Raw genomic sequence first — 11,753 nt, 5'->3', positions numbered from 1 at the left:
ATGAACATACAAGAAGCCTACAGAATTCCAAATAGACTGGACCAGAAAAGAAATTCCTCCCGTCACATCATAATAAAAACACCAAATGCACTAAACAAAGAATTTTAAAAGTAGTAAAAGAAAAAGGTCAAGTAACATATAAAGGCAGGTCTATCAGAATTACACCAGACTTCTCACCAGAGACTATGAAAGCTAGAAGATGCTGGGTAGATATCATGCAGACCCTACAAGAACACAAATGCTAGCCCAGGCTATTATACCCAGCAAAACTCTCAATTTCCATAGATGGAGAAAACAAAATATTCCATGACAAAACAAAATTTACACAATATCTTTCCATAAATCCAGCCCTACAAAGGATAATAAATGTAAAACATCAACATAAGGAGCAAAACTACCCTTTCCATGCTACACAGGGACGGCTCCATAGGCGTTGTTCTTGATTCCCATTGTAACTTAAAGGGAAACTTACACAATGTCTGGAGGCCTTAACATCCTGCAGATGAAGGAGGAAGATGTCCTCAAATTCCTTGCTGCAGGAACCCACTTAGGTGGCACCAATCTTGACTTTCAGATGGAGCAGTACATCTACAAAAGGAAAAGTGACGATATCTTCACCATAAATCTGAAGAGGACCTGGGAGAAGCTGTTGCTCGAGGCTTGAGCTATTGTTGCCATTGAGAACCCCGCTGATGTCAGCGTCATCTCCTCCAGGAACACTGGCCAGCGAGCTGTGCTCAAGTTTGCTGCTGCCACAGGCGCCACTCCTATTGCTGGCCGCTTCACACCTGGGACCTTCACTAACCAGATCCAAGCAGCCTTCAGGGAGCCACAGCTTCTAGTGGTGACTGATCCCAGGGTGGACCAGCAGCCCCTCACGGAGACCTCTTATGTCAACCTGCCCACCATTGCTCTGTGTAACACAGATTCTCCTCTGCGTTATGTGGACATTGCCATCCCATGCAACAACAAGGGAGCTCACTCAGTGGGTCTGATGTGGTGGATACTGGCCAGGGAAGTATTCCGCATGCGAGGTGGAAGGAAAATAAAGTTCCTAAAAGCTGGAAAAAAAAAAAGGAGCAAAACTACACCCTAGAAGAAGCAAGAAAGGAATCTTTCAACAAACCTAATTCCACCTCTTACAACAAAAAGAACAGGAAGTAACAGTTACTTTTTCTTAATATCTTAATATGAAAATTAATATTACCAACAGATCAATCCTAATTGATTGAAATCCAAAAATATGAGGAATTAGAAGCTTGTTGACTGCCATCCAATGGTCTCTCTAATTTGGTAATTGGAAAAATAGGTCCAATATTGTACAATCCATATACACTTTCTGCTTGTTTTGTACATGACAGTGTCTTGCTATGTACAGCATAATGGTTTTAAAATCAGGCTTCTCCTATCTCAGTCTCTCTATTAGTAGTATTGTTTATTTGATGTTTTTACACTATACTATGGTTTTCAGAACAGCTTACATATTTCAAAAGTATTTATACAGCCAAAAGAAACATAGACAATTAACTTGGGAGGTGGCTTGTAAGAGAACCACAAAGAGTGAGACTGAATGCTTTGCTTGACATTTGTAACTATTGTATCAAGTTTGAAGAAGAGGAGTTTATAAGTTACTCTTTCTTTAAGATGAATGCTTTTCAAAATCATCACAGCCAATGAACCAGATTCTTACCCTCACCTAATGTCTGTGCCACCCTCCAAGCAGAACCATTGTTCATTGAAACAGTTGGTGAATGACTTTATGGATAGACCATCTTAATACATACACCATTTTATAAATGAATGTAACCTGTTCTCTGTGGGCTGAGAATAAAGTCACTCACTCAAGTCAATTAGCTTTGACCATAGCAGGAAGTCTGTACCCAAAAATCATGCCTACAATTCATTCCTTGACGCAGCAGAACTGTCAACTCTCAGCTTAGCTACGATGGAGGTAAAAATCCCTTGGTGATGTGAGGGTCATGAAATCCAATGTCAAAAAATTGTTCTTATTTTGGGCTTGTACCACAATAAGAGCCTAGATTTTAAGCTCTACTAAATACAAAACAAACAAACAAACAAACAAACAAACAAAAAGACTTTATATATTTATGTTCATTTAAGAAAATACTAGTAGTGATTATCAAACAACTTTTATAATACTCATTTTTATTGTTATAATACTTTATAAATTTTAAAGAATATGACAAAAAAGGTATTGTATGTATTGAAGGGGGTCTCTGGGAGGAGTTGGAGTACAAATGGGAAACAAGAATGTGAAACAAGAATGTGAATTAATTCTATTTACTTAAAATATGTTTTTAAATGTTAACAAATTCAGATAAATTGAAATCATGTATCTTTTCTCATTATAATGCAATAAAACTTAAATTAATAAAAAAAAGAAAACACTTTTTAAAAGGAAATAAACTGAAAATCTTCTGGGAAAAAAAAAAGTTAAACATGAATTTACCAGACATGAAAGGAGGACGAGGACCTGTTTGGAAAGAGGAGGACCAGTTTGGAAGGAGAGGGAGATCAAAAGGAAGGGGAACGGGATGGTACAGGGGAGGAAACAAGATCCCAATACAGAATATGTCTGTAAAAATATGTCATGAGACCCATTATAAATATACTGGATAGATATTAATAAAAACTTCTTAAAAGCTATATGCAATGCTCACACCAGCATAATTCATAAAGGGTACAGAGTAAAAACAGAGTAAACACCCATTGACTGATGAGTGGGTAAGTTACAAGAAGCCTAGTGACTGCTACTCAGCTAAAAGAGAAAAAAAAAATGAGGAAAAACAGAGAGGAGGAAAGATGGAAGATAAATGAATGAATTACTGCTATATGCTTCAAGGATGCCAGAAATACTGTAAGTGAGAGGCGCCATACACAAAGGATTATATACTGTATGCTTCCATTTCTTGTGAAGTATCTTTTTTGAAAAAAAGGAACCGTGCCAATTGCAGTTTCTCTGGACTTGGGGCTCAAGCAGGCATCGACTGCACAGGCGCTTTTAGGGAGTGACTGGAATCTTCTAAGCATGTGGGGCGATGGCTTAGCATTGCACAGCTCTACAGTGAGTTTCTGCTGAAACTCACTGAGTTATGGCAGATGATGTTTATGGTTTGTGAACTGTATCTCTGTAATCTGTTTGAAAGTAGCATTAATGAGTCTGACAAGTAGCACAGACAATAGGAAGGAGATCTCCCTCCTAAGTCTCCTCCCCACAGCTGTTGGTTTTGATTCTCTTGGCCTGACAATAGGGTTCCCAGCCGCCTGCAGCAGCTAACTCAGGCTGACTCTTACAGCAACCAGCTCTGGCATCTAGCCCCAAAGCTCACCTTGCAGAAACACTGTAAGTATCATAAATACTTTAGGACCCTGGGGAGTCTGCAGTGGTACCAGTGACCTAGAGCATGCAACTGCCAGGGAGTGGACAGGCTCAGGTGGGCAGCAGGTGTTCTGGCAAACAACCGTCTCTTTCGTAGCATGCTTTGAACTTAAAAACGTTCCTGTGCTCTTCAAAAGTTACTTCCTACCAAACATTGTAGCCAGCCTTCCCAGAAAAGCAGTCTGAGCAGGAAATTCAAACCAAAGCCACTTTCCTAAGTGGACAGGGCTGACTCGGAGTAGTGGAAAGTTCTCAGCCTCAATGTACAATAACACTACCTGTTCTTGGCACCACCCACAAAGATCTAGATTTAACTTCCCCACCTCTGTGGCTTGGGTAGCAATGTTTGTTTTTAACCTCTCTGGGTGATTCCACTAAATACACCAGGAAGACAAAGTTAAAGCGAGGTCCTCCGCATTCTGATGGTTTCCTCACAGCCTCACTTAGTCACTGTGCCAATCATTGTCATTTACAGTGAAGGCGCTGCCCGTTTGTGTTGGTGCACCCTACAACAGGACACCTGAGAGAAGACCTGACATCCACACCATCTGTGTTCTAGGACCTTTCTGTAGACTGGGGACCACAAATAAAACCAATTGGCACCTAGAACAGCAACAAGATGCTAAACATTAAAGGAAATAATAAAGCATGAACCTGGGCATGGGAGGCTTGTGACAGTTTAAGGTGGAGCCCCCTTCTGGCTGCAGTAGACTAGCGGAGCCTCCCAGGGTGGCTGGATATTGACCCTGGAAAATAGAGGGATGAAAACAACCACCCAGAAGCAGTCACTGTATTAGCTCCTATTTCAGGTAACCTTTTGTTCATATTTCAGAAATACCTTATGTTCTTCATTTTACATATGAGGAAATGGGAGCTTGAAAGGGTTAAAAATATTGTTCAGTTTCACAGTAAAGAAGTAGAATCTGAACCCAGAGTTCTGACCCCCAAATCCAGGTAGCTAGGCCAAGGCAAGAAAGCCAGGATGAAATCCATTACTAGTGTGTTCTTCCGTGGGGGAGCATGCATATGCCATGGTATACGTGTGGGAGTCACAGGAGTCAGTTCTCTACTTTATGGTCTGGGAAAGGGTACTGGGGTAGGCTGCTTTCAGAGCTGGTATGGCTTTATGCAAAAACACCAGCACACTGGGGTTAGTTCCTCCCACTGGGAACAAGAAGAAAGTGCCCGACTAGGATGCCTGGACTATCCACAGAGTTCTGAAATATGGTGAAGAGAAAGGCAGTTACCCCAGTTATTAAGATGACAGAAACAAGGAGAGCTGAACCAAAAGCAGGCTAAAGGGAAAGATCTTTTTTTCAGAAAAGAAAGATGGAAAGAGAATCCAATAGGTTAGTGTGAGGTGGGAAGCACAGACTTGGGAATGCCCAGGGAGAACTTCACCAGAGGCCTCAAGGAAGCTGGGAGCAGCCTGCAGATGAGTCCCCAGTGTATGTCTCTGTTCTACCTGTCAGGATCCTCCACAGTGCTATGAAGGGCAGGTAAGCTAGAAAGCAGAGACTCTGCAGGATGCTCAGAGAGTCCACTGAGACAACCCAGAAAGCAAGGCACCAGCCAGGAGATAGCTCAGTCAGTAAGATGATTGCTGTACAGGCATGAGAACCTGGACTCAGAACCCCGGCACCCATATTTAACAAAAAACAAACAAAAAATAACCCTGAAAATTAAATTTTCTCATCTGAGCCGACAATGCTTTCTCCAAGAACCAAAGACCACCTAAGAAAACAAACAAAACACCCAAAACACCAGGCACGAGAAGCCTTCTTTTGATTTGTTGGTCAGGGTTGTCCAAGAAACTCCCAAAACAGCTAAGCTGTTGATATTCCTTAGTTACTCCCTAGAGGTTGAAGGAGAGTCCCTATTGCTTAATGCACTTCAGACACAGGGTCCAGTGGCCGCTGATCTGAAATGGACACGAATACCACCCTGAGGAATAGCTTTCATGGTACCAGAAGGCATCTTGGAAGCTTCCAAAGGAGGGAAGTAAGCTTTTGTCTTCTTTAGCCATGATGCCTATGAACCCATGACAACAGCCAACATGGCATGATAACCCTGCGGGTGTATAAACGGCATATATGGTGGTAACCAGCAGCTCTTTGGCTGGTCTTAAGGCCCATTCCACAACAGGGAAATCTTGTCTAGTACTGGAAACCTAGCCAACTACCCAGTGCTAGTGAAGTCATGGATCTTGGAGGAGAACCTATAGCCACCACTTTAAATATTTGTTCTTATACATATAGATAAGTGTAATCTTCATCCCTCATCAAGAAACTTCTCTCTGTGGGATGGAGTAATCAATCAGCAAGTAAGAGCATGTGTTACTCTTACAGAGGACCTGAGTTCAGTTCCTAGCACCCACACTGGATGGCCCACAACCACCTGTAACTCCAGTTCCAGAAAAACCAATGTCCTCCTCTGGGCTCTGTAGGCACTACACTCACAGAGAAATCCACACAGACACACGATTGGAACATAATAAAAGGAGTATTTTTTAACTGAGGAAAGAAACTTCTCTTTGCAACAGACAGAGAACACTACAGAAAATGGCAACCATCAAAATGCAGAGTTGTGGAGCTCAGACCCAACTACCTAACACAAGGCTCAGGGAACATTGTGGAAGAGAGGGTGGAAAGATTATACAAGCCAGGTTATCGGGCATTTACTGTGTCTCCTAGTAATGTCAGAGCTGTAGCCATAAAGTCTCACCAACATGGCTGCCTGAATATGAGCTCAACAGGAACAATAACAACAGACAAGCCAAAGTGGACAGGGCAAGACCACGAGGCCTCAGCCCTGCACAAAGAACTGCAGACAGTGCACAGACACTGGTACTGGGAGAAATGATCTCCCCCAAGTAAGGGCACACGGATTGCTTATTCAATAATAAGCAGCCAGCCCTGAAGACATCTATACCAGTGACGTTATAGACTCGGGGCAGGTTATATTGAGGAATAAATATGTATACACATATTCATATGTGCATATAACAAAAATTAATGAACAAAGATGCCATGAATTTGGGAGAAAGCAAGAAGGGGTATATTGGAGGGCTTAGATGAAGAAAAGAGTAAGGGAGAAATGATGTAATTGTGTTATAATCTTAAAAATAAAAGAAAAATGTAAATAAATAAATTTGGGCATGCAGGTCACTCCTATAATCACAGTGCTGGGGAGGCAGGGATAGGAGCATCACTGGGGCTTCCTGATGAACCAGTCTAACCAAATCAGCAAGCTGCCTGTTAGTGAAGTACCCAGCATCAAGCCGGATTGAGGGTTTCCAAAGGCCTGGTTGTAACCAGAAAGTACAGGGTACTCAGAGTGGGTTGTGATCTCAGGAACCTGAGCATAGAGAGGTCTGTGAAAGGCACAGAGAGACATGATCCCTGCCAGGGATGTACATCCCTGCTGGAGACGTGGGGGATACATGGGAAGAATGAGTATTATCTGTGATTCTCTCAAACTTGGCAGTCCAATTGAACAAAATGTCAGTTTTTTAAGCTTCTCCCTGTAACACTACAATAAATCATCGTACAGATTAAGAAGAAACTGGGGAAAGGTCAGGAACAAAGCTAGAAGAGCAGACAGGAAGGAGAGAGAAGCCATAGCCACATAAGAATTCCAAGCAGGGTAATTTGATCCAAATATAAACACAACACGTTTCCATCAGAGGTATCCAGTGTGCTGCCTAACAAGTCTGCCATGGGACCTGGGCTCAGAACTGTCAGGAGATCCTAAGGAGAACCATGAGCCCAGGCATTGCCTGTGGCCTGTATTCTCAGAACCCTGCCCCTGTGCCTACAGGATAATCTCATATCCAGAAGGGTGATCATCCAAATGAGCTGAGTCTTAAATCATCAGAGAAAGAAGTGGTAATTGCAATGCATTGTGGGTTTAAGGGTGAGGCAGATGCCAATTCAAATTCTAACTTCTCTTCTTCCCTATAGAGTCTGGCGAGATTATTTAAGCTTCTGAGGAGTCAAGTTCCTCTTCTGTAAAGTCCTCAAGGATTGTTGGAAAGGGGAACCTCACAGAGACCATACCTTTTCTCCCTGTTAACTTTTAAACTGAGCATCTGAGGTGCGGTTAACTCTAGTGAGCATAAGGAATTGGACGCCTCTCGGAGCAGTCCCAGTGAGCTCCTTAGCCCTGTCCTGCAGTGCTCTTTGTCATTCACCAGGAAATGCTGTGCTGACATCCAGGGTCCCAGGACTTTGCATTGACGTTTCTTTCTCAATGCACACACCCACCTATACTTTTCATACTCTTCCTTCAATCCCCCATACAAATATTATCACCACTTTAAAATTTCCCCAGACTCCAAAGCTAGAGCCCACACCCACTGCCCATGCTGGCCCACAGAACCTTAACAAATTTCATACTCAGATCTTGCTGCATTATGATGACTAAACTCGGGTTCCCGCAGAGCAGTGATTATTTATCTTTATGACCCCAGCACTTAACAGCAGGCCTAGGGCCTGGCAAGCATTATGTAATTGGTTGAGCTAATACATTCTATACGTAAAATATGAAAAGTACAAAGTTGATTTTTAAAGTCTTATTAAAAGTTCTTCTCAAAAGCCACTTTAAATCAGAGAAAAAAAACAATTATACCAGTTTAGTTTTCCTTTTTAATATGAATTATTCATCTTAACCCCCCAAACCTTACCCATTAACTTAGCTCTGAATTACAGAATTCATCTCACAGAAGAAATATTTGCCAAGGGCACAAGTCTGTCTCTGACATTAGAGGTCATATGAGTCAGTGTGACAAATACTAATATAAATAATGCATTTCTACAAGAATACTTTCAGAACACGGTGTCTCTGAGCCGGCTAGCTCTCTCCTACTTGGTTTGACAGTCTTCAGATCCCACCCCCCTCTCAATATATAAATATAATATATATATATATATATTACATCAGAGGTATCCTGTGTGCTGCCTAACAAGACAGACTCTCTGCCATGGGACCTAGGCTCAGAACTGTCAGGAGCCCCTAAGGAGAATCATGAGCCCAGGCATTGCCTGTGGCCTGTGTTCTCAGAGCCCTGCCCCTGTGCCTACAGGATAACCTCCTATCCAGGACAGTGATCATCCAATGAGCTAAGTCTTAAATCATCAGAGAAAGATGTGTATACACACACACACACACACACACACACACACTTATAAATAGTGAATTTCTGGGTTGGAAATTATCAATTGGATAGCATCTATGTAAAATGTGTTTAATGTTTAAAATAGTATCTCTTGATTTGGTTTTGGTTTGGTTTTGGGGTTTGTTTTTTTTTACTTTTTTATTGATTCTTTGTCAATTTCACATCATGCACCCCAATCCCACTCATCTCCTCATCCCTCCATATCTGTCCTCCGTTCTTGCAACCTCTCCCACCAAAGGAAAAACTCTTACAGTGGAAGCTGCAGTGAGTCATGTTGTATCACATGGTACACCCTTCTGCCCAAACAGCTCACTTGCGAATGTTCATTGCAACGAGTCACTGGTCTGGTTCGAGGCCTCTGGCTTCTGCTCCACTGTCAATACTGGATCCTCATCAGGACTGCTCTTGGAGTTGCCCTATGTCATGGAGAGCCTGCACCTTTGGTTCTGTAGGATTGGCCCCTTCGCCTGCTCCAGTAGTTCACAAAAGGAGAGGATGTTGGGGTGAGCCAACTCCAAGCCCTGGGGCTGGGCCTAGGTGGTAGCTGAGTTGGCCAGCCCACCAGCTCTCCCACACATACAACAGCAGGTGAGCTCTCCAGTACAGTCCCAGCTAGCCCACTGTCTCTCCCACACATACAATAGCAGGTGAGCTCTCCAGTACAGTCCCAGCTAGCCCACTGGCCCTTCTACACTCACTCTGTGGTATATTTTTAGTCACAGCTCTGATACAGACACAAGAGGAGCATGCTACATAAATGTGCCACCTATAAACATGCTACCTGGGATTTCTCCTTTATAGGTCCTTGTCCATTCCCTTTTCTTGGCATTTACCATGTCTTAATTGACTTTTTCATTCCAACCTGAAATTACAGGTATGCACCACCATGTCTAGTAGATGCCTCAAATTCCTATTAAACTAATGTGTATCATTTATTGAGTGGCTCTTTATGTCAGACAAGCTGTCAGAGGTTTTATGAAAATCAGAACATCTTCAATCTCTTACATTTTATAATCAAAGATTATAAATATTCTCATACACATGTGATATAAGAAGTGATAGAACCAGGTCTGATTTCGCCAGCTTTTAACCTAGGGAAAATACACCTTTTTATTTTATTTTAATTTTTGCTCTTTTTTTGTTTGCTTGTTTGTTTGTTTGTTTTGAGACAGGGTTTCTCCCATGTAGTCCTGGCTGTCCTTGAACTCACTCTGTAGACCAGGCTAGCCTCGAACTCAGAAATCCGCCTGCCTCTGCCTCCCAAATGCTGGGATTAAAGGCGTGCACCACCACCACCAGGCTGAAAATATGCCTTTTTATTAGCTTGTTACATAATCATATAATAATTCCATTAATGGATTGAGGAGATGGTTCAGTCAGTAAAATGCTGGCTGTGCAAAAGTGGGGACCTGAGTTTGGATCCCTAAGGATAGCAACGCTTGCCTGTAATCACAATAGGAAGTGGGATGATTACTATGGCTCCCTGGCAAACCAAATTAGCCTAATTGGTACGGCTAACCACCAATCCAGTGACAGACCTTGCTCTGTAACTAAGGTAGAAATTGATTGAGGAAGACAGCCAGTATCAACCTCTGGCCTTCATGCACACATGCACAAAAGCGTAAACATATATGTACATACACACACACATGCACAAATTAACCCTGTGGATTATACATGTTGATTCGGAAGATAGCTCAAACTGAGTCCAGACGATCGAGGCCCTAACAGTAACTCGTGGCTTTCTAGTTAGTTCTGGGCTGACAGCCAGATGACACAGACAAAACTTCAGACAACCTGAAGGACAGCAAAGCTGGGCGTTAGGAAAAGGCAGACCTTCAAGGCAGCTAGCTGAGCCTTGATAACAAAGTACCAATCTTTTCAGGCACATGAACACTAAATTAAACTTTATTATGATTTAACCAGAATATTTATATCACTCAAAACCTGCACTGAAATCCTAACTACCCCCCAAAGTGGTGGTATTAGAAAGTGCAGCATATGGGGTCTGTGATGTCATAGGAAGGAGCCTTTACAAACAGGTCTGTTGCTCTTACACAAGAGCTCTACAAGACACCCCTTACCCTTCTTTTTTTTTTAATTTGGTTTTATTAATAAATACATATTTTTGATATAAAACAACAATCGATTTAACAGTCTTATGTAGATGCTCATCTACAGCAATAGTGAAAATACATTTTTCTCAATATAAATTTAAATAACTCCAAACATATTAGCTGTATACTTCAAAACAATACATCACTACTAGTATTTTCTTAAGTGAACATGAGTATATAAAGTCTTTTTGTATGTTTTGTATTTAGTAGAGTTTAAAATCTTGGCTCTTACTGTGGTACAAGCCCAAAATAAGAACAATTTTTAGACATTGGGTTTCATTGTAATAAGGCTGTATTTCAATGACCCTCACATCACCAAGGGATTTTTACCTCCATCGTAGCTAAGCTGAGAGTTGATAGTTCTGCTGCACCAAGAAATGAATTATAGGCTCGATTTTTGGATACAGACTTCCTGCTATGGTCAAAGCTATTTGACTTGAGTGAGTGACTTCATTCTCAGCCCACAGAGAACAGGTTACATTCATTTAAGAAATGGTGCAGGTATTAAGATGGTCTATCCATAAAGTCATTCACCAACTGTTTCAATGAACAATGGTTCTGCTTGGAGGGTGGTACAGACTTTAAGTGAGGGTAAGAATTTGGTTCATTAGCTGTGATAATTTGGAAAAGCATTCATCTCAGAGAAATAATAACTTATAAAGTCCTCTTCTTCAAACTTGATACAAGAGTTACAAATGTCAAGCAAAGCATTCAGTCTCACTTTGTTGTTCTCTTACAAGCCACCTCCCTAGTTAATTGTCTATGTTTCTTTTGAGTATATAAATACTTTTGAAATATATAAGCTGTCCTGAAAACCATAGTATAGTGTAAAAACATGAAATAAACAATACTACATATAGAGAGGCTGAGATAGGCGAAGCAATATTTTAAGACCCTTATGTTGTACACAGCAAGACACTGTCACAAACAAACAAGCTGACAGTGTATATAGATTGTACAATGTTGGACCTATTTCTACAATTACAAAATTAGAGAGAGACCATTGGATGACAATCAACAAATTTCCAATTCCTCATATTATTGGATTTCAATCGATTAG

General features: G+C 41.5%; 1 pseudogene; it reads left to right on the top strand.

The window, feature by feature from the left end:
* The first annotated feature begins 475 nt into the window (after positions 1 to 475).
* LOC116096805 overlaps positions 476 to 11,753 on the top strand; it is a 41,160-nt pseudogene continuing 29,882 nt past the window's right edge.

The sequence above is a fragment of the Mastomys coucha genome, unplaced genomic scaffold (assembly GCF_008632895.1).
Source record: "Mastomys coucha isolate ucsf_1 unplaced genomic scaffold, UCSF_Mcou_1 pScaffold1, whole genome shotgun sequence".
Classification (NCBI taxonomy): Eukaryota; Metazoa; Chordata; class Mammalia; order Rodentia; family Muridae; genus Mastomys; species Mastomys coucha.
This window is presented reverse-complemented; position numbering and strand designations above follow the sequence as displayed.